The 24,556-nt window shown below is 46.6% G+C and overlaps 1 protein-coding gene and 1 long non-coding RNA gene across 7 annotated transcripts in view; one reads left to right on the forward strand and one right to left on the reverse strand.

Annotated features, from left to right (window-relative positions):
* Positions 1-9,427, reverse strand: part of LOC149325358 (uncharacterized) — a 186,691-nt gene extending 177,264 nt beyond the window's left edge. For both annotated transcript variants that reach the window (XR_016286384.1, XR_016286385.1), the window contains exon 1: positions 9,284-9,427. This is a non-coding gene — a long non-coding RNA (uncharacterized LOC149325358). The remainder of the gene's footprint in view (positions 1-9,283) is intronic.
* Positions 1-24,556, forward strand: part of LOC149325360 (solute carrier family 41 member 1-like) — a 152,062-nt gene that overhangs the window by 71,296 nt on the left and 56,210 nt on the right. The gene's annotated exons all lie outside the window — the stretch shown is intronic.

Consider the following 24,556-nt stretch of genomic DNA (forward strand, 5'->3'; position numbering starts at 1 on the left):
ACAGGCGCCGTTGCTCCCTGTAAACACACTCTGCCGCATCCGCCGTGAATCACGCAGAGCACCGCCGTCGCCGCCGACGCACGATACCATGCCGCTGTGGCCCAAGTGGATGGCTGTGATGAACCTTCCCAGACAGCGGACGGCCATCTCAACGCCACGGTCTCGATGCACAGAGGAATTTGAAACGTAAGAGCACTGCGAACCAGTGAGAGCAGCCGGAGGAATTTTCGTAGACAAGCGGATGTCCATCTTAAAACCACTGTCTTGAAGCTCAGAATATTTCGAGACGTAACGTTATGTATTTGTGTACGATCGGTGTAACGTCAGAGACGAGAAGGGGACAGAGTGGGTGAAGGAACAAACGCGAGTTTACAACATCCTAGCCGAAATGAAGAGGAAGAGGAAGAAATGGGCTTCGGTAGGGCATGCAACACGAAGGCAAGATAAGCTATGGCCGTTAAGGGTAACGGAGTGGATTCCAAGAAAAGACAAGTGTAGAAGGGGGCAGCAGAAAGTTATGCAGGCGAATGAGATTAAGAAATCAGTGTGTATGAGGTGGCCGCAGCTGGCACAGGACAGGATTAATTGGAGAGTTATGGGAGAGGCCTTTGTCATGCATTGGCGCAGTCAGGCTGCGCATGAGGGTGATGGCGACAACAGTTTACTATTGATGCATATCATCCATCACTGCAGCGTCCTCCAGTATGTGCTGTAATTGTATTGCAGTTGTTGTTGCCGCCTGTGAAGGATTAGAATTGAACTTTCTGAGACTAAATCGTCGTCGTCATCTTTCATCCCTTTGTTCTGCTCTTGCATATGCATAGCGGTGTAGTGTTTGCAGCTGCCGTCGCGCTATAGAGCAGGGGGAGTCAAGAGATGCAAAGGTTCGCTTGCGTCACGAAGGCCAGATTTAATGAAGGCGCAGACGATCTTGAAAAGGCTCCTAAGCCGGTCGAATGCGTTGCTAAGGCCGAAGAATGGGCCAACGCTATGGCACATCAAGCAGCGAAAGTGGCATGGTACGCTAATCGCGTTCCACAACACGCATAAGAGAAAATGGCGAACGCGCCAGAACGTAAAGAACGAAAAACGCCGAGTGCGCTGTTGGGCTGGAAGAGAAGCGGCTGATGACTACAGCTACTCAAGCCGTGAAAGGAGCCAGGGCGACCAAGCGTACGAAGGTGGCAGCAAGTCCAGCAGCTGAGGTACCCGGCAGATACCCGAGTGCGACTGCCATGAGCCGCACCTTTTCCTGCAATGGATTAGATACTTACGCCTACTCTCAACGACTAAGCAAACTGTAAATTTTGTTTATTTGTTTCTTTCTTTTGGTTTGTTTTTCCTGTGTATTTGAAATCCTCTGGGCAAACGCCTATGGAAGTTCCAAAAAAGCATGCATGCATTTCTGGTTAGAAATATGAGCAGTGAAGAACGGATGCGGTTAGTCTGAGAATTCCACGAAAGTATTCTTTTCCTGGTGAACGACAGAGGCCATGTAAAATCCCGTGGTACTTCCTGGACTATGCACTTCATTTCTGAACTGGCGTCTCCTGTGCGAGGTCAGTTCCGGAGCGAAATTTTGGAGTTTTATGGAATACATAAGTTAAGGAGGACTTGGAGAAAACAAGCATTTGTTTATGTTTAGAAGCAAAGGCGTAGGAACCAATGCCGGTTGCGATCAGCATGTTCCGCAGGCAGTTGTAGAGGGCAGAGAGAGAAAAAAAAATCACTTTATTAAAGTACGACATATTAAGCGCTCAAAATGTCCTGGGCATGGAACACAAGACCACGCCGGTTGTGCACTTGTTCCGATGCCAGAAAGGGACTCCAGGTAAGTGGAAGTGGTAGAGAGGAAGAACGGAGATCGGAGGGCAACTGCACACTGACAGAGACAGTGCTCCAAATTGGCCTACGGTGAGAGGCAGGTGGGGTCAGAAAGTAAGCGAAAGGTGCAGTACGAGCTGCGGCAAGAAAGTGTTGGTGTGAACTTTTAGAGAATATCAATATAGGCGACGCTGAGTTGAAGCTGGATTTTGGGGAATGTCTGGAAGGAGTCACGGAGCTGTGTGCAGTGTGCCTTGATGATGTGCTTGTAGCGCAGAGTCTCATCACAGGTCGGAGGGCTTGATGAGGGGATCGCAGGCGCCCGGATAAGAGTGTCACGGGCGAGCTTGCGGTCCAGCTCATTGTCAGCGGTCCCATCATGGCCGGGAAGCCACCTAACTGTGACCGCCGCGGTGGAGAGGGTGTGAAAGGCTTCAGTGAGGTCGGCGTGAAGGTCTGCAGTGATTGTGTGGTTTTGAAGGCTGCGAATGGCATCCGTGTATATTGTGCAAACTATGCGGAAGGTAACTGATAAACAATGTATTGCATTGTGGAATACAAGGTTATAACTTGCTAACTGCGTTGCGAATAAAAGAAAGAAATCCAGTTAAACAATCTGGAGACCAAAACTGTAATAATTTACTCATATAATACACCATGCACACAAATAATCGACTGCGGGAAACGGCGCTATGCAAAGAAGTGCACATAAAACTTCGGGCAGCCCTCGCACTGCCAAACAAACCTGACATGTAGTAACAGCTTCCAGGGTTTTTTGAGCTTTATAAACACCTGCCTTTACGGCTTAGCGGAGTTGAGATGTTAAGCATCAGGACATGTATTGGGTCCCTACCACAGGAATTGTATTTCCTCCGGCGAAATGCAGAAACGCTCATGTCGATCAACTTTTCTGCATGTTAAAAGGTCTCAGTGACCGAGATTAGCACCATGCTACCCGCTGCCGCTCGCACTATATGCCGGCTGAAACTTTGCCACTTAAATGCCAACAACAACAAAATATTACATGACCTAGAATTGCTATTCATGTGAAAACTATGTCTACTGCAGTACGTTTATGATATCAGTAAAATGCGATAGGCTCACCTTTAATGAGTCCGTTGATGCGCTTTTATTCCTCACAAGTCAGGATTTAAAGTATTTTACCCGCCACTCCATTCAAACTCACATCACCGGTAATGGCGTCAGGTGCAATGGCTTTGCTTCGTTTGATTTTTCTAATTTACTGTTTCCTCTCGTCTTCCTCAGCGATAAAACTTCACTTTAGGCAGTGATGAAGCCGAGGGTTGGATGGAAGCCCGTCTGGTCGGGGGTGTACATGAAGAAGAAGGCAAAACACCGACAAAAATAAAAATGAACACTTAAACGACGTTTCGGCTCCCACACGGGAGCCTTGTTCACAAACAGGTACATACGGGCGTATTGTGTACAGTATACCGTGCAGAGACTGTAACCATGCGTATGTGGGTGAAAGTGGAAACTTCGTTAAAAGGTTGAAACAACACCAGTACGATGCTGCAAACAAGAAAGCTTCGTCAAATGCACTCGCCAAACATTCTGAAAGCAGGCAGCATAACATGGATTAGAGTAACGCCCGCATTTTAAAAACAGAAAAGAACCTCCAAAGAAGTCTATATCTAGAATCCTTAATCATTCAGACGACCGAACACACTCTTAATCGCACTGACGGGGCACTTCCTAGTGCATACGCCCGCAGCCTACGGCACATTTTCCAGCTTAAATAGCCAGCCTATTCACGTCTATACCTATTTGTGAACAAGGCTCCCGTGTGGGAGCCGAAACGTCGTTTAAGTGTTCATTTTTATTTTGGTCGGTGTTCTGCCTTCTTCTTCATTTAGGCAGTGATGCAAAGGTATACTTTAATGCTCAGCTGCATCTTCTGTTTGACTAAAAAAAAATTGAAGGCTTATCAAGGTTAAGCCCAGTGGATGCGAAGCATGTCCTTAGCGTTTGGAGGCATCTTGACCGCATACACGCCCGGCGCAAAGACGCTGGCGCGGTTGCGGGCACAGAGACTGACGCGACGGCGGGCACGCGCCGCCTCATCCCTGGCGTGATGTCACATATCACGTGATGCAGCGATGGTGGCGCCGCCGCCGCGTCGCGCGCGACGGCGCGAACCGAATCGTGGAGGCCTCCGCCGGGCGACGTACGACGGCTCGATATGAGGCCCCATCTGCAGTCGGTGTGACGTCATCACGTGACGTCACATCATGTGATCTCACTTCAAGGTCAATGGTGGCCATCGCCGGGAGGCGACCGACGGCGCGATATGAGGCCCCATCTGCAGCCGGTGTGACGTCATCACGTGACATCATGTCACGTGACCTACTTGAAGGTCACTTGAAGGTCAATGGTGGCCGCCGCCGGGCGTCGCGCGAAGGCCCGAAACCTACGTTAATATGCTTCGCATAAAAAAAAAATCTTCCCTCATGTCCCCGCAGTCTGCTTGCAGACGGCGCCTGTCTTTAATTTCTCGCTTTTTTTTTACCTGATAACAGTTGTGTTCCCTGCAAAAGGAGCCCTTTGTAATGGGAAAGCGTTAATTCAACAGTTTAGTACGATTCGAACATTTTATCAGAGTCCCTTTGAAGCTACATTATCTTCTCCGGCTCTCTAGATCCAAATCACCGGACTAAGAGCAGCGCAGTAGGCAAGGCTCATAGCGAATATAAAATGCAAATTTGGTCTGCGTGATGCTTATCGAAAGGCTGAAACATTAAAACCGGAACTAAAAAGGCCCGTGGAGTGTTTGCCTCGTATGCAAGAAGATGACTACCTCCGGCGCACAAGGACGCCCATTTCGAAGCCCGCGTCACGACTACACAGAGTAGGTTCTCACCAGGACTCGCTTTTTTAACTACGTTAATACCACTGAAACAGAAGGACAAGCTTCTTTTTTTTATCTCAGTGAAGGACTAGGAAGGCAGCCAAGCTTACATCGGTGAATTTAAATTCTGGTGGAAAACCGAAAAGAAAGGAAGGATAGAGACCAAGCGGGAGAGAGGGGGGGGGCGAAAGAAAAGGCGGGAAGAGTAACCAAAAGAAGGATCAAAGTAATACAGACACAAAAATTGCGATGACACTTTGGCTACTAAAGTATTGAGAGGCGAAAGTCGAGGACAGTGCCGTGGCGACTTCCGGTGGATGTGACGTCACACCGTTCCCGTGGCCATATCGATACCCAAATTGTACATCTTTCAGGGATCTTAAGTGTTAATTGCGCTTAATTACACATTTCGCCATCCAATATGACACGAATCCGACGTTTTTCCGACCATTCTGCGACAATTTCGCTATGCCGTGACGATTTCCGCTGGATGTGACATCACACCGTTCCCGTGGCTATATCGACGTCCGCGCTATTTCAACGCAATTTCGACATTTTTGCCTGTAATTAATTAATTAATCTACAGACATCAAACTTGGCTTGTAGGTTCGTTTTTTCCTCCTCTATCTGAAACAGCCATGGTTTTCTTCTTTTTTATTTCCGGAGTTAAACGCGTGTGACACGCTTTGTAACGGACGACAGTATGACCTATTAAAGGCTTTCGCCTGAAAATTTTGAACGCAACCACGTGATATGACTTGTTTCGTAGGCGTAAGAAGATGCACTCTAGGAAGTTTCAGTCGCCGCGTTTAGTGGAACACAGTTTATTACGATTCTGAATTTTGTCTGAGGACCCAATCGGCATTTCCACCCACACCGAGTGACCTCAAGGTACGCTTGCTCCTTGCTGCAGTTATTAAGCGACAGCGTATGCAGGTCGTTCGGTCGAAAATCCGTCGGCGTAGTTGTAGTCGGCGCCACGTGTCGGAAATAATCGCGGGCTGCGTAAAAAAATATTTTCGTTGCAATTTGTGGTTCCAGTGATTGATGATTTATTCGTGTGTGATGTGCGATGTCGAAGTAATGAAATCGTTGTAATTATTGGAGTAATTAAAGAAATGAAAAACTGGAAAAGGTGGGATTCAAAGGTGCAAAAGTGCTCAGAATGAATGATGATGAGAATTAAGAAAATATAGAGCATGAAATTAATCAACTAACTGATTGAAACAATTGAAAAAATGAAAAGCACTTTAATTTACACCACCGCCACCTGCAACACGCTCTCACTTTCCATTCTCAGAGGTGAAGCTTGAGCATCCTGCAATTTTCTTGATGACGCCGAACTCAGTAGTGGTAGCGGATTACACGAATGACCAAAAACACTGGTTTTAAGATAGGCATGTGGTGCAAAATAAAATGCAGCAGTGAAAAAAGAAATTACGTGATTACATTTAACGCTGGTCACTGCACAGACAGCTATCTAAGAAGTAAGTCTACAAAGTTTAAATAAAAAATCTTCTAGAGGGGGAAGAAGAACGAATGGCAAAAAAAGCGAGTTTCGAGAAAGACGCCAAAGAAGATTAGGAATAGCTGCAAATCCCTTAAAATAATGACTAGGACGGTTAAAATCCACCATATTTGTAGCTGAGCTTCTTATATTTTCTTCATTTTTAGTCATGTGGCAGCTCATTCTGCCAGTGCGCTAGCTCTTGCAGTGCCCATTCCCTGCATTTGGCAGCTGTGTTTCTGTTTGTCTGAAGCATGGTTTGTGGCAGACTGCTCACCTGCCCATCGGGAGGTGTGCAACCTGCCTCTGTGTGCGTGCGTGTGTGTGTGTGTGTGTGTGTGTGTGTGTGTGTGTGTGTGTGCGTGCGCGTGTGTGTGTGTGTGTGTGTGTGTGTGTGTGTGTGTGTGTGTGTGTGTGTGTGTGTGTGTGTGTGTGTGTGTGTGTGTGTGTGTGTGTGTGTGTGTGTGTGTGTGTGTGTGTGTGTGTGTGTGTGAGAGAGAGAGAGAGAGAGAGAGGACTCCCAGGGAGCTATTAATGTAAAGGCGAGAAGGACCAATTCCGCGTATATGGACGTTAACCTATTTTACGTATCCCGACTACTGCCATCTGTGAAGACTGGATCTGAACACCGGAACCGAAGTGGAAGCCGTACAGCTAGCGCACCTAATTCGTATTTGGTCCAACTACATAATATTTTACGCGTGTTTCTTGTAGCATCAGTAGACCAAAGGGAAGATTTCCTTATAAACCGTCGATCACCCGTAAGGCACACTTTCTATATGCACAGAGCAGGTTTCATCCCAATGTGCTTCAAAACGTCTAGTCTACCTATGTGACCATTGCTGAAATGACACATGCCTTGGTACAAACCAAAGATCAGTGTTCGCATCCTGACATAACGATCCAATCTGATCCAAACATCTTGAATCCCTTTTGAAGCGTTTAATTACTGATTAAAAACAAAACCATACATATAAGTTAATACCTAGTTACTACATGTGTAAACTGAAAAGTTAACTAAAAATTACGACTAATGGAAACATTAGATTTTTATTTCTCAGGAAAACTCATAGTTTCCATTTCGCTAGATGCGCAGGGGGTTACAACTCTGGCTGCCCCTTTGTAGCTGTGTGAGCTAGAAATAATTTCTGTTGCAGTTTATTCACGAAGGAATCAGGATTTCAATGAAACAAAATGAAACAGACGGAAAAGTAAGATGAGTCATAAAGGCAGGATGTAAAGGTGGTTGATCTGTAGCCGAACGATGTCGAGTAAGGACGCGTGCGCAGCAACATCACGGCCTGTCGCGCAGCCCCGACGCCCTCACGACGCGGAACAGTACCCGGCAGTCCTTTAGAGCTGGCAGCCCTAAACCAGAAAGCTGCCGTACAAAAATGCTCAAACAAACCGCACAAACTCCTCGGTTACGCCATTAGAAAATTGTGCAACATTTCCGCGTTTTAATTAAAACCAGAATTGCTTCATCGCAGAGGCCCTGAGATTACACTGGAAAGCTGTCAAAACAAGGCTATACATCTTTTTTTTTTGCCTTTGTTGGAATGGTACCGATATAGTGGTCCTCCGCCAGACACGCTTCTCTCTGCAAGCGTTTGACATCCGTTGCCATTAAAGCTGATGACATTTCAAAGCCAATCCTAAATGGCAGCTAACCTCGCCTGCTTGCAGAGCGCGGTTGAAAACAGGTGGTCACTAAAGATGGTGTTTCATGCAGCTGGTCTGCCACCAAGAGAACAAACAGGCCATACTGCGCATGCGTGATGAGCAGTGACGTCACACGGCGCACAGCTTGCGCGTAGAATGCTGGCAGGTCACAAGGTTGGCTCATGTTAACCGCGCTTTTATGTGAGTGTGGGGGCTCTGCCGGCAACAGAACGTGCATTCGTCAGCTTCACACAGCGCGCCGTAAGAATCATTCCACAGCATTACAAGCAGCACAGCTGTGCATGGCTCTAGGCGATTATTATCTTAACTTGAAGCCCCCCCCCCCCCCCCCTCCTCCGCTAAGCAGCACAGGTATTCGACCGAATACCGGAAATGTATTGTCAAAAGCCGGTCGTTCAAAGGACCAGAGTTGAACCATCCATTTTCAATATTAGACAGACTAGCTGTGCTTCGGCCATTTTTGAGGCACGACCATCCGACATCTTGTTTTAATAGTACTACCTTTCAAACGGGTACAGCGCTAGGTGGGAAGAACACACAAATACAGTACAGAGCGCAGCTATCAATGCTTATTTTTTGAAAGAGCTACGGATTATTCTCATAATTTGACTAGACACCAAGTGCGGAGAAAAGGTGAAACCGAAAGTACTTGAGGGCGCTCTTGCGGGATAGTTGGTTAAACATCGCTTAAAAGGGAACGATGCAAACATAGCACAAAGGTAGTTATGTCCGTGTCAACACGTGTAAAAGCATCCAACATATCAGGAGCACTTTTGAAGACGAATCAGGCCTCGGCCAGTGAGGAAGCCCAAGGGCTTTCTGAGACTTTCCTGAAGAAAAAAGAGGCGCCATCTTCTATGGGAGTTTCTTAAAGAACGCTTGGCTCACTGCTGGAGCGCCGAAAAATGTTCATCAACTTCGTATTTGGCTTGGTTAATATCTGACTGAAAATGTGCATTCTACTTGTGAAACAGTCTCGCTGTGGTGGTCTACACTGTGTGCAGAATAAATTATTTTACAAGCAGCTTTAGCACCTAACTGAACAATTTATTTCAAATTAGAATTTGGCGTGAACCTGATGCAGCAATTAACAGAGGATTACTAGGATATTTTTCTCCATGAATTGTGTATGCTTACATCAAAATCTCCGTTCTCTGTCAGTTATTAGCCAAGGCACACATGAAGTTGCTACTTTCTAGCACTCCTGCCGTGCCGTGTGGGAGCGACCGCAGCACCACTTATCGCTGTAGGCAATTTTGAGAAATTGTATGAGGGTGCGAGCGCCCAAAGAGTGTGGCAGCATCTTCTTCTTAGACAATCTCAACGTTTTTCTCGCGTCATGAAGGCTGGAAAGTGTGAATTCCGCTGCATTAAAAGCATGTTTTCAGCCTTTAACCCACCTTTGAAGGATCTTACGGCACTTCTTCAAAACTTCAACGCCATGTCGCCAGCATGCCGGTCTACACACACAAATAGATGCCAGTATCGGTTGGTGTTCTTTCTCGAGTGGAAGGCACAGCGCGCTCACAAGCGCGCCGCAAACATTCTGCCATCACTTCGCCACCTTTATTTGTTCGCTGCGCTATCTCTCAGGTCCCAGACGTATTGCTAGACAGTTGCAACGGAAAATCACACACACGCAGACACAAACAAATCATAGGTTACAGGGAAAGACGCAGCGATCGGCCATCAGGCGCGCCCAGCGTGGGGGGAAGGGGGGGGGGGGAGGTGGGGGGAGGCGTGGCGGACACGCAGCACCGGAGGCGGCACGCGCGCTTATTGTCTTGTCCTTGTATCTTCTCGCAGCGAACAATGCTGGCAGGAAAGAGAAAATATCGAAAGCAAGGAAAGCTGGAGATATGTCTAGACCCTTTAACGATACGAGAGCTACCAAGTACCCGCGGGGCAAAGAGATGCGGAGTTTCACCCCTCCGCAACGCGGGAACGGTGTGCCAAGATGCTGCATAAACGTTCATTTGTCCCCACTATCGGGGTCCCCTACAATTTATGCGATGTTACGAATACGTTCCTTGATTGTGTGTTGTGTCGCGGTGCGGAGAGGCTACGTAGCAGTTGTGTTGGGTAGTAAAAACAAGTTTTCGTATTTTCGTTCTGTCCAAGGACAATAACTTTTCTCACGGGGGTCGGAATCAAAGGGTTATGAGAACAGGCATTGTAGGGAATGCGATGTCTGCAGTCATATGGTATGCACCTAGGCGAAGGAACGGGCGCACCCATGAGGGCGGAAAGAGAGGGAGACTCAATGTCGCTCTTTCCCTCATCTCTTAAAGTCAAAGTTCTGCAATATTTATTGTGCTTTGAATTTTTTAGCGGCTCAAATTCAATCACTTCTTTAGAGTTTCTGGTGGATATAGTCAAGTTACCTTGATTTTTCTTTTCATACAAAACGAGGAGCCAGGACTAAAAACTGTGAAGGGTAGCTTGACAAGGCCGTGGCCCCCTGACAAGAATTGTCCGTACTACAGGCAAGAGGCAGATCAGTTTGGAACGCGGACAAGAATTTTTTTACGCTGAAGATTTTAGCACTATCACTTTGTACGTTTTAAAATAAAATCACAATACAGCACGCACAAAACGAAATAGATACGCCCTAAAATTCAGAATCATGAAATGAGAATACATCAAGATGAAGACATTCCAAACACAAAGCAGCACTTCATTCACAGCAGTTGTTCACGGCAGAGAACACCGACTTGGCGATTAGATTCATAAACTGGATAGAACCCAACAGCATGCAACTTATCGAGCAGTTTCGGTACAGTGTACAGTGCAACACAACGATTGAGTTTATGAATTCGTACGAGGTATTGAAACCTGAAAGGCCGAAAAATGATTTGGGGAAGAACGCCTAAGAACATGGCCAGGTCACTTAACACAACAAAGGTTCGAGGTTACACTCACTGTGTCGCAGCCGGATTGTCGGATTTTGTCGGATTTCTTTCATTCTTTGGAATAGAAAACAGAAAAACGCTTGGATTACGCCTCTTGTCCACGCGCCTATTGTTCACGCGAGAATGGATCCCTGTGAGCAACATGTACCCACCGCCAGCTTTGCCACCATGTACCCGCCGCCAGTTGCTATATCGCCGTTGGTATCAGATCTCAGCCGCTCTGCAGCACATGAGACGGCTCACTTTTGCATGCCGTCTAGGGGAAGGCGATGTTTTTCATTTAATTTGGAAGTACAAGATCGTCCACTCTCAGGGTGAACAAGCGAACACGTGGCCGCACACTTTAGAAGGCCACTGTGTGCTACACGGCAGTGCATGGCGCAGGAGAACGCGCAGGAGAAGGCAGGCCAGGATGTAGTCCTTCGCGTCATCTATTACTTCGCTTCATTGAGCGGCCTGGTCGGACGCAGTTGGCCTACAAAGACCACGGCCATGTGCTCGCGTGTTCGCATTAAAACTGGACGGCCCTGTACATGACGTGAACGAAAAATGCGCGCTAGCAATGCTATTATAGTCCGATAAAGTGAACTAGCATGCGACGCGTGCAACGAATGGTTCACGAGTTCAGTTACTCAAGCATGTTCGTCAACATCTACCACAGAGAATAGCAGCATATGTCGAAAGACACCTGTGAAAAACAAAAACTGGCGAAAGCCATTCGCTAAAGGCTCTTATTAGGTTATTACTATGAAGGTCGCCTATCCACTGACGGTGCTCAGGTCTGTCAAGAAAGGACGCACTTTTATACGGCACGCTGTCTTCGAGAATGTTCGATGGTTTTGTGACAACCGGATGTGGTAAGAGCGTTCAAGCGGAATCCTAAAGCAGCAATGTAAATGCAGCATTATCGAAGTGTTATTATATGACCACGTCTCTTTAGCTTGCTTTCTGCAATATAGCTATGAAGAAGTAAGGCTTGTTATTGCCGAAGGCGGAGCAAAGGATCAATCCTTTATGTGTATTCTTGCTTTAGGACAAATGCCGAGGGACCAAAGTCCTGTTCCGTCCGTTGAGCACTACCCATAGATTGTTTAGGTTTGGTTTGGTTTATGGGTTTTAACGTCCCAAAGCGACTAAGGCTATGAGAGACCCGTAGTGGAGGGCTCCGGAAATTTCGACCACCTGGGGTTCTTTAACGTGCACTGACATCGCACAGTACACGGGCCTCTAGAATTTCTCCTCCAAAGAAATTCCAGCCACCGCGGCCGGGATCGAACCCGCGTCTTTCGGGTCAGCAGCCGAGCACCATAACCACTGAGCCACCGCGGCGGCATAGATTGTTTACGTCGCAGGCTTCGCTTATCTCTGCAAAAACACAAAGGTCGCAAATGTCCAGTTCAAAGCGACAGGTTGCACTCTCACAGGGCAAACAAACTTTTGACAGTTAAGCAGTTTATTTCTCGTCTGTTGAGTTTTTGTTCAGTCACGCGACAACTGGAGTTCGAGGACTACGCGAATGCGTCCCACAGCAGCCAGTGTACAGACAATAGCCACTTCAAAGTGATAAAGAGTGGCGCGTGCCACGTGTTGATTCCGCGTCCACAACTTATCACGCTCCTGAGTCAGATGGTGCGTGCGACCTTACCACGGACTCATGGTCACTCGCGGAAAGCGCTCCTCCCTCAATGATCACCACGCTTTGATTTTAAGGTGGAAGCCTTTAATGGCTCATTCTGTCGTCGGTTAGCAGAGGGTGTCACACATTTGGCAGCGTTTAACTCGAGTTAACACGGGAACTAAAAAAAGTTAGGTTTGGTTTGGTTTGGTTTGGTTTGGTTTATTGGGGTTTAACGTCCAAAAGCAACTCAGGCTATGAGGGACGCCGTAGTGAAGGGCTCCGGAAATTTTGACCACCTGGGGTTCTTTAAAAAAAGTTAGGAGAAAACGAATGATTGCTTCAGATAGAGGAGGAAAAAATAAACCTAGAAGCCAAGTTAGATTAGCGTAGATTAATTAGTTAATTAATTACAGTAATAAATGTCAAAATTGCGACGAAATATCGCGAACGTCGATATAGCCACGGGAACGACGTCACGTCACATCCACCGGAAGTCCTCGTGGCACAGTGAAAACTGCCACAGAATGGTTGGAAAAACGTCTGATTTGTGCCAAATTGGATGGAAAATGCGTAATTAAGCGTAATTAACACTTAACAACTCCGAAAGATGTATAATTTGGGTATCGATATAGCCACGGGAACGGTGTGACGTCACATCTACCGGAAGTCGTCACTGCATAGTGTCCTCGGGTTTCGCCTCTAAATACTTCAGTTGCCAAAGTGTCCTCACAATTTGTTTTTGCCATGCAGCGAACACTTGTTAAAAGCTTCGCATAACTAAACAGTCATAATAAACTTTGAAAGTTCGCGTATCGTAATAGCGCTCCCGTGCTTTCGTTTGAACGCTGATTCTGCTGAGTCTTCCGGATACTGTGTACTCAAAAGTGAACAAACGGCAAGTCCAGTACTCTCGACATAGAATCCGCTTCAGAGCTTCACGCATATCATGTGCATATGCAGTCGTTACACGCAGCGGCAGAAGTGCCGTAACACTGCTCTCGGATGATGTCGTTATCTTGCCTCAGTCGCACAGATTCTTTAGCGCTTTGGGGTCGCGTAACCTTAGTTTTGCGTGGGACGACGACTTTTCCGTTGCTTCTTCACGACGCAGGACTCGCGCATGCTTTATCAGTGCCCTTGAGTCCGTGAGCTTTGTACCCGCCGACATTCTTTTCATCGGGTTTAGCATGCGGGGAGTGCGGCCAGGCGCAGTTCTCCGGGAAGAGATGAAAAAGTATATCTCTCAATCCACTGTTCTCCGCTCTCCCATCGGAGGACCCCTTTCTAGTGTCATGTTGCTTATAAAATGCGCGCTTACAGAATATGTGCAGTGTACACCCTTTTCGTAGTGCCCCTTTCGCCCAGTGCTCCTCGGCACATCTGAGGTACAAACTGATAATTATGCACAGAGCGCACACGCACGCAGACAAGAGTATCGAAAAAAGGACATGACGTGGCGCTAACTAATCTTTGATTTCGATTTGTTCGTTAGTACTTACAGGCAACCAACGTACAGACGAATCAGTGCAAATAACATGCAAAAAATGGATCTTGAAAACATGTCGTATTAGGGTGGAGAAGGCGCTTACAGCGGTTTTATGCCCTGAATGAACGCTGTACTTCTCAATTTAAGAGCCCGCTGTATTGAATCCTAAAACAGTCATGAACACAAAAGCGGATATTGTTGGGCTCTACTGTGTCCCTTGAAAACTGCTGACTGTCGTGCTGTTGCATCGGTTTTTCTGACCTCTGGAGTGCATCCGCAATCTTTGCATTTTAATTTTAAGGTGCCAGATACAGGTTTTGTTTTTAACACTTTCAGCCTTTCAATTTGACATCGTCTGGTCTGACAGGAATAGGATCAGCCAACGATGGCTCGATTTTATGCTACACGCCACCTAAGCATGCAACAAGACGGAAACGATACTTCGAGTTTTTGCTGTTTTATGACTCATTGTGAATAACCAAGAGTCTGTTTCGAGGCGCGAGGTCCTTCCACTATAAAACCAAATAAATTCTGAGCACTCGAATTAATGATTAATCCATAATTATGTATAACAAACAAACTTCTTCATGTTTTCTAACTGGTCTTTCTCTTCGCGGATTAAAACCAAGAGTCATTTTAAAGTTTTATAGAGAAACAATTAAAAAGTTTGTCGTTTCGTTCAAACTGGTTGTTCCTTGAAAAGCACATTAAACACAAGGACAGACTACTTAGCAGGCACTATACGCACGCAGAAGATACTGAGATTTCATTTCTCATTTTGTTTTCAACTGCAGTAGCGTTGCAGAAGATACTGAGATTTCATTTCTCATTTTGTTTTCAACTGCAGTAGCGTTGCAAAATATAGATACTTACCCTTAAAACAAATCGCAGCCTAAGAGATAAGACAATTATAGAAAAATCAATTTATGTCAAAATCATATAAACCTTTTGATGTGAGTGCTGTTTCCGTGAATATTTGAGGAACAAAACACGTTTCCGTATGGTGCGGTCTCCGCACATTATTTATCTCTCGCTGTAGAGCACCTGATAAGAATCTTTTTGCGCGTTTTCGTCCGCTGTACTCCTATTCTTTACTGAACAATTCCTGCCCGCTCATGTGTTCGTCCCCTTTATTGAAAACGTACTCTCTGCCCACCCCGTACTCCCTTCTCAGCGGAGATACCCGTAGTTTTTATATCGCTTTCTATCTTGTTTTCTCGCGGTGTTGTTTGCGAGTACCTTTTTTTCTTTTACAAACACAGTAAATTATTCATTTACTTGCTTGGTAAGTTTTAACAGGTAATAAATAACTAAAAGGGACAGCTCAGAACTCCAAACGATCACACAACAGTCAACGCCGACTATAAAGTAGTCAACAATTAGGAAAATCGTTACAACGCAAGTGTTCTGCCATCGGTCGGCAAGGACCCTGTCGTAGTTGTGAAATAAAATGAATTTCAAGATGAGGCCAATGGAGGAAATTATAGAGGAGCCGTGTATCGCAATGCTTCATCTAGTTTTCGTTTAACTCTTCCAGGCCGCGCTCGTTACTTTGATACGAAACAAGCATTTTCCAGTCTAACTACGCCTCGTGAATACAGACTGCAGGAAAGCCAATTCGTTCGTTTTCCAAAGCAAATCGTCAGCAGGGAATTTTTTCGCAGGCGCGCACAAAACTTTCCACTATAGCTAAAAACTGCAGCAGCGCGAAGTCGGAATTCGACCATGTAATCACATTGTTTTGATGACGTCAGAAATTAGGGAAGAAAATTGTGTTATTATTGTTGGACGAATCTGTCTGCGTTAAAATGGCGGAGCACATGCTTCCAAGCTCACTGTTACGTCAAATACCGTCTACTGGTTCGCTAGATGCCATAAAAGAGCGCCTTATTTCCTGTATGATGGACGCTGAATTGATCTGAAACAGACATCATTGATTAGGTGTAATTCCCTCTCGTAAAAAGCTGCGAGTTCGGTTGGTACACAATTGCACATGAGGGAAGCCTGTGCCCTGCAGTGTGCATAGTCAGGCTAATGATGATGACAATGATGATGTGTACAAAGAGCCCAAAGCGTTAATTTTGTGGCTCCTTCCTGATGACGTGGGTCATGGCGTTTGACGCCAAGGTGGCCGTAGCATAAATACGTTCATGATGCCACAACCTTGTGCCCATGCCGCACTGGCGGGCCGTTGCACACGGAACGAATGACGGAGTACAGCGACGCGTTTGAGATGCCTGATGAGATTTATCGGCGCAACTTCCGTCATGGGGAAGAGACTGCGCAGTAGCTGTCCGACCAATGAACGGGACATGGTTCCTGTAACACGACCGGACTGGATGCGGAGCCGGTCGAATGGCTATAGTGGCGGCCCTGTGCACAGAGCACTCGTGCCTGCGTTCGGTCGTTTCCTCGGTCACCTCCCGTTTCTTTCGTCTCGGTTGACGTCACGACTGAATGAAACAAAGACGCCTAGTAATACAATCTGGGGAGCTTGTTGGTGCATGGTTTTTAAAAAAGAGCACGCGCAAAAGAGACAACACAAGATGAAGACAGACGTAACAATTGCTTCTTTCGTCTATCTTCCTCCTGTGTTTTCTGTTTTGCGCATATCCTTTTTTCAAAACAAAGACGAAATGAAACGCGACAACATGCGGCCCTCGATTTCTTTTTGTGGCGGCATAAACGCTTTCCCTTTAACACAGTGCACACCTAAGTTGGCGAACAACAGCTCTATAAATCTCTCGCCTAGAATAGGTGCATGTTTTTAAAAGTTACTTACATTGTCAGTCGATGCAGTTTCAAACGCGTCGTTAGATCACCGGGGAAGATTTAACGAAAGGAAGATGACCGAGTCTAGTTAACAAGAGAGCTTATACATGCGAGTGGACTCCATACCTCCTTGTTGGCAATGGTTTAAAAGTGAAACCACTTCCCACTCAAAACAACAAAACAAATGACTGCAGTATTTATCGCTGGTATGCAACCACTAGCCGACGTATATCCGCTCTGCACTCAACTTGAGGTAGTTTTCCATACAGTTTTTTTGCTATTATATTTTTCTTGAAGTTTGTTTCAGGTGTTATCTATATTCAGGAACACAATAAATAATGGAAATGTTAGCAGGGGACGTGCTTCATCGTTTTTTCTCCGCTCCGGCCTCCGTCTGTGCTGGCGCTCTGCAGACAGAATCATATTGAAGGCAAACAGCGCAACGACGCAGACAGAGTGGAAGAAAACAAAGGACAAGCGCTGTCCTGTGTCCTGTGTCTGCCTGCGTCGTTGCGCTGTTTGCCTTCAATATGTACCACCAACTCGCCCGTTTGGCTATAGACAGAATCAAATTTGAGGGATGTCCGTTTCGGCTAAGCCTGCTCGAATGAACTACTGCAATGCAGTTCAGTTTTGCAAGGAATGAACATTAAAATACATTAGCATTGTGCACGAAATGACTGAACACCACTGGCCTCCTGGTCATTTGATCCTTCAGAGTTACTGTTATTACACAGAAAGTGACCTTCACGCTAGAAAAGGTTAATTAGTACAGCTCGACCTTCACGAAAGCGAATATCATCATACTGATCCCGAATGGGCATGTCAGGCGTCAATCCAACTCGCTTTAAGGAGCTTTTCAGGAGCTCGCATCACTGGCTTGAAAATTGAGCGGTTGTCCGACCATTGTGGTGTGTCTTTAACAACCACATTAACAACCACATTACAAGTACGAGAAAATTATGTCTTCCAAGAGTTAGTGTTCCTTATAGTTCCTTAGTTCCTTATATTTTCTACACGAGACCAAAGGAGTTAAGATAGCCTCTGCAACTTTTTGTAGTAACGGCCTCCTTGATGGTAGGCAGATATGCCAATAGAATATAAGCATATGAAGACGAAGAAACGGGCTTGGCAGGGCATGTAATGCGAAGGCAAGATAACCGCTGGTACTTAAGGGTAACGAAGTGCATTCCAAGAGAAGGCAAGCGTAGCAGGGGGCGGCAGAAAATTAGGTGGGCGGATGAGATTAAGAAGTTTGCGGGGATACGGTTGCCGCAACTGACAAAGGGCAGGGTCAGTTGGAGAGACATTGGAGAGGCCTTTGCCCTGCAGTGGCAGTAGTCATGATGATGATGACATGAAGCTTAATACATTACACTTTTGAGCCATCAGCGATGCAAGTATAAGTGTGTTGACTTCACAGGACGCATGGTCATGCAGTAAAGACTTGACGAAAACTAAATGGGCAGCGCGCTGAGCCGCTCCTCTGCTCTCCTTTCTAGAGTGGTTGTGCGCTGCACCTACATGCAGCTACTCTTTGCAGAGCGTAGACGGTCGTCAGCATGCACTGCACTTAATAAAGGGGACCGGCAACAGCCGCCTTTTAAGCGCTCCGTGTACTTGCATGATATGACATGATATGACGGTTCTCTTACGAAAAGGTGTGAAATGACGGCACAGATTGCCCCGTCACAAAACGATGTACTCTGGTTTGTTCTCACGGAGTCCATCTGCTGTATAAATCACTTTGTTCAGGCGAGCAACCAGCGATGATGGTGATGATCACTAATGAAGATGTCGGCGACGATGATCCCTGTTTATTATGTAGTTGGTGGCGATGGCGGTGAATGAAGCTATTATGATTAATTTAGTCTCTGCCAGATGCAATTCGAAACGTGCATTTCGCTATCGTCACCTCCTCTTGATTAGCCCTCCATACCAATTCTAGTGTAATTGGCGAATTAAATATCGCACCTTTATATATTAATAAGAATGAACGGAGCAAGACTTATGATAGATACAAGGTTTATTTCTTCCAGTCGGTCAAGGTGTTGAAAGTTCGGGCACCATCTAAAAATTTTTTGCTGGAAAATCGCGGAGTACTGTTTGTAGTGTATTAAGTGTTCTAAGCGTAACTAGCGACCTACGAATAAAATATTTATATAGCCATATGATTTAGCATAACAGAGGCATTAATTGACAGAGATAAGACTGAACTTTGCGGAGGTACTTATTACATTCAGCAAGCGCATTGATTTCCTTTGCTGTACGAGCTCAAAGGGCGGATAAGTTTCGGCAGTTTTTTCTCGAAAGGTACAGGCAGGAAAACTCAGACAGCAGCCCACAAAGGCATTCTTCTTTAAAAGCAGTGTACGTCAACTCTCCACCAAGGAGATAAGTTTATGATTCTTACAAGGTGACGGTAGCTAACCGACACATCGATGGCCGATTTTAGCCATTTAATGCACCATATATGGGATTTCTCTTCTTGTTTGACCATGCCTTGCCCCATATAATTGTAATCTTTGCGGCATGATTGTTTCCACTTGCTTCTATGTGTTCTTTTTTTCGCTTTAGTTGAGTAACAAATCCAGATCCGACTCGGCTGTAACTGCTATTTAAGGAGTTAGGAGTATTGTAAATAAAACAAACAAAAATTAATTATGTTTATGCGGCACCAGAGTGTGATTAAAAAGCAATCTACGGCAAGTTCAGATTAACCAGAAATGAATCCGTTATGCCCATCCTACCGCATTTAGATCACCGACCCGAGCGTCTGCTAAGCTCTCCGCGGCATTTTCCCACGTTGAGTGCGAACATGTAAGACTAACAAAACGTGGTAGCCGACCAATGACTAAGGATGATCGCCTCTTTCTGGCGTCCGATGCATGCCTATTCTCGGTTCGTCATCGCGATCAACAACACGGTAACAAACAAGCCGACTGAAGCTTTGAAAGTTATCTTCTGCAGCCGAATTGCTTTGCTCGGGTGGACGCTAGCGCGTAGATGCTCCCTTATCTGGAATCTGATAAATCATTCAGGGCTGCACGTGGCTCAGAGTGTTTGCTTACGATAAAAAAAATTTCTGGGGCAGTGACGTTATTGCGTAAGGTGTATGACATCGGCGGTTGCGCGTGTCGTCGCACAGTCGCGTCGTTGAAACGCAATAAGGAAGTAGGCTCGGGCCAAAGGGGTGGCGTGTACACTACGCCTCTCGACACGCAACGGACCTCGCCAGCAGATACGGCGCTCGATTGGCACGCTGCAATAGTTGCGCGTGCTAACGATGATGGCATGCGCTGGTTGCGTGGGCATGTGAAATTTGTTATGCGTTACCTCTTCTGTGGCAAAGGCCGGCGCCGTGTGGCCGCTAAAAGCGAGCGTAATAGTTCCTCACGGCGTGATTGTAGGGCGAGTGCGTTTCTCTGTAATTTCTTCGGCACGCTTCTGCCTCGCCGCCGTCACTTACCTTCCAGAGCCTGCTGTGTGTTGTCCCCACGACCATTAGAGGGCCCCAAGTCGGTCCGTGCCGTAGCCATAGTAGAGTAAAACCATGGCCGACTAGCACCGGTAAGACCGTGAGGAAGCAAGCTTGTAGGGTGGGAGCGAGTACAACTTTGAAACGCTTGCTATAAACTCGTTAGCGACCACTTGACGGCGTGCAGTGGGGACATTACGTCATCAGATGCCACGTATACTGTCGAGCTTCCTCTAACAGCTGGCACTGCCGAAAAAAAGAAGCGCTAAATTTAGATAGTGTGAACGATACGTCATTTTGACGCACACCAATATCCCTTTCGTGTCCCATTTGAGGGCTGTGTGCTGTTCAGGAGTGCTCAGTGCCAGGTCTCCTCTAGGGATGCTTCACATGACCTGAAAGTATAGGACGTGATGCAATATTGCCAGCATTTATCGATGATTTCTTGTTTTCCGAAGAGATCAGAAGCCCCATCTAAGAGCAATAAAAGGTGTGTTGCTCGAAATAGCACGCACGATGTGGGCAAGACAAAGAAAGGGCTATGAAGAAGATAGGCCCCGCTGAGGCGTGAGTGGTGACTGCTGCCACCCGCTCAGGCCCTCTCCCTCTTGTCATGTCTTCTTTGGCCGTCTTTTTTGTCCTTTACTTTTCGTTCTTACGGATGACATACAATGTTTGCAACCCCCGTGCAATAATGCACCATGGGCGATGTGAGTACATTCACAAATAAAAAAATAAAAACCCAGCCCTTATGGCGCTATCGAGGTGGGTACTGCGTGTCACAGTATCTTTTCTTCACAATATTTGCCTCCTTTTGTTCCCTGTGCATGTGGACGCTTTTTTTCCCTCCTTCTGCATGTGTTCTGCCCCATCGTCTACTGTTATATTCAGTAAATAGTCACTGAGCGACTCGGGGCACCTCGGCACATATTGAAAACCATCTCTTCAAATCCTCACAATGCTTCCACGGCTTGCCATGAGGGGCGTGCCTCACATAACTGATAAATAACACCTTTAAGTTTAACATATTGGTTTAAAGAAATGTAAGGAAAATGATTTACCCAGTATGGTGGCGCTGCCACCACCCCGTTTCAAAGGAGGCGCTCCTAATATCCATCCATCCATAATTCAGCCGGCATCCATCCAGCAGGCCGGTACACGTCCTCATGGGACCTTACTGTTCTGCCTCTATAAGCTGGCAACTGCATGTAGAACGGGTGAATGAATCCTCAGTTCTATCTCCAAACAAATTAATTGTGTGGTGTTCCTGGCAACCAATTATTTTAATTCTCAAATAGCAGGATATAAGCAGAAGGGGGTCACTGCATCACTGATCTAAACAACACAAAAACCCTGCGTAGGTACTGTTTTCATGTCTCTGTGATTCGATAACCCATGACAGCAGACTCCCCTTTCATCGAACAGCCAGTAATAGGAACCGTGCTCAACTACGTGGATAGTGATAGTTGCCCCTTTCCTGGTGCCCGAACTCTTCCACTCTTGAGAATCTTGGCAGAACATGCCGTTCGTCGACGTCGAAAGAGAGCGAAGTGCCGTGAAAGAAGCCGCAACCTAGATAACGTCCACACTTTGTCACTGCCGCTTACGAAAGAAAGCAGCGCGTTCTGTTTATGACTGGATATCAGGGAATCAAAGGAACGGTAACTGTCTCACTTCCCGGTAGACACCTCAACCGCGCCGTAAGAGCAGAAAGAGGTGGAAGCGGAAGGGGAGAGAGAAGGAAAGAGGTGCCGTAGTTTAGGGCTCCGGAATAATTTCTTCAACCTGGGGATCTTTAACCTGCACTGGCGTCGCACAGCCTACGAGTGCCTTTTTCGTTTCGATGGAGAAAAACCTGGTCCTCAGGTACCAGACAGGAAACAAGGCTCAGTTGTCAGCAATAAATGTGTTGCAAGACCTTAGCTGAGCCCCGGAAGCGTGCTTAGAACGGTTTAGTTCGACTCCGACACTGATCTCATCTCCCGCCGCTATGGAGCATTTGTACAGATGTTTCGCTGCTCTTGGGGTAGTGTCTCTCACCCCTGAAAAAGAGGCCAAGTTCCTTGTCTGAAATCCAGATGCAACCCCGATGCACCCTTCCTCAAGGCGTTGAATATCCGCCTTGGCGTTACTTTGTTTCTTCGGGGAATTATTTCGTGCATCTTCGTCCGCTTTACCAGACAAACAAGTCTCTTCCAGTAGAATGGTAAAATGGTGCACAATCTGTTCAGAGAGGAGCTCTGGTCACTGGACACTGTTTCAGCGTTTGAGGCGCTGGTAAGAACACATCGTATTCTTATAGATGCAAGACCGAGTGTCACACCCCCTTGCTACGGACTCAGCCGTCCTTGCAGTTGTCTTCGAATCATCATTGACAAGCTATTTCGATACGTATTGTGGACGACCACGTAAGGTGCCTGCTCTTTACATGATTTTCACAGCCTTGCTAGTTACTGCTTTGAACAAACAACAAAAAAACGTAACTTATGTTTTGTGCTTGTACCTAGACACCGGCTACATTGGCAGTAACTGATACTAGTATTGTTTATGATAAAATAACACAAGCTAAAACAGTACATACAATTGTTTCCCCCGGCAGATAAGCGTCCTACATAATAATCCAATCTCTTCATACAAGGACACAAACGCTCATTTGTTAATAACGTGTCAGCTGTACATTGCTGTTCATGGCCGCCTCGTGGAAATATTGCTTCCTTTTCAAGAAATCGTGCACCAATATCTCAAGGCGCCATAGCGTTTAGCTGTTGACAGACAGCGTCTGCCACATCTGATTAGGGAGACCATGCGCGCGACTTATCGCTCGATGAACATACGCAGGCGAAAACGAGTGCGCGCACGTTTGGCACGGTTTATTGGGGTTTAACGTGCCAAAGCGACTTAGACTATAAGGAACGCCGTTGTGAAGGGCTCCAGAAATTTCGACCACTCATGGCTCTTTAACCTACACAGACATCGCAGAGTAAGCGGGCCTCTAGAATTTCGCCTCCATCGAAATGCGACCACAGCAGCCGGGATCGAACCCGCGTCTTTCGGGTCAGCAGCCAAGTCCCATAACCACTGAGCCACCACGGAGGCAAGCACATTTGGAAGGCAAAGGGCCTGGCCGGTGCCCGCGCGCGGCTAACGCCTTATACGAGCCGTCCTAGAAAGCATTTCATCCTGACGCCGCGACTCTGGACGATGACTTGAACAACGCAACATAAGCACCCAATATGAAGACCTCGGGGAGGCCCTCAAGATACCGCCTTCCACCCATCCAGCGCTACCAAAACCATCACTCCGCATAATCCGCAAAATACAGCTAAACATAATGAACATGCCCGCACGGTGCAGCCTGCATCGTCTCCGAGGCACCCCAGCCTGCCCTAAACTTTACGCAAACCTAGAGCACTGCCTCTGCACATGCGCAGCTGCCATACAATCTCCCAACTATCCTCACCCAGCCCCACCCTCCTGGAGTGCCTGGTTGGCCTCGGACCAGTCTGGTGATCAACGGGCCCTCGTAAAACAAGCTCGTTCCATCCTCGGCGACTAAAACGAAGTTGCCAAATAAAGTGCTCTCTCTATCGCGGCAGCTCGCTACGAAAACAGCCGAGCAAGATGCATTATCACAGTACAAATGCAATAAGCAATCTATTCGAAGCACTGTTGACTTCCTAACGTGCCCCAAGCGTATTGGAAATTTCCAAGCCGTTCGCGCCCAATGAACGTCGTTCCGGTTGTTCCTGACAGGTTCTTTGCTCATCTTCAGGCCTCGACTTGCGTTGCCAGAACCGGGAGCTGATTGATGCCCGGGAACATGAGCCGTTTACACCGACACCCGCCCCCTTGTGAACCGCAGGTTCTTCTACTACTTGCTGTCACGAGATGGGGCATCTGATCTATATGCCATCATTACTTTCCGAGGGAAAAATTACTGAGATCTGTTGCCTTACAAGACACTCACGGCTGGCTTCATATTTCACCCATTCTATTCTCACGCCCCGCGCTTCCTATGGTGACAGTGTCAGTTGGAGATTCTTTCGGGTGCTTGTGAGCGCAGTAACTGAGGTCTGTTAGGACACGTAACTATGCCACAAACTCGTTTTAACTATTATTCAAGCATTGCTACGGTTAACGCATGGATAATTCTACGAGTAACTCATAACCAGATATAGTTCACCACCAGAGTTAAGACCATTCTCACGCGGCTTAATTTATTCTCACCATTAGCGAGCAACACTCATCTTTTGTGTTATTTCTTCAGTATGACGCGGAACACATCAGTAAAGTCGTCTGGAAATCATTTCAGCAACCTCACTCACGAACTCACACAGAATGTATTATTTAAATTTTGCTTCTAAACAGCAATTTTTGATTGCATAGCAAACACGGGAAGTGCAAATG

Source organism: Amblyomma mixtum, chromosome 10 (assembly GCF_055824585.1).
Source record: "Amblyomma mixtum isolate Tamu chromosome 10, ASM5582458v1, whole genome shotgun sequence".
NCBI lineage: Eukaryota > Metazoa > Arthropoda > Arachnida > Ixodida > Ixodidae > Amblyomma > Amblyomma mixtum.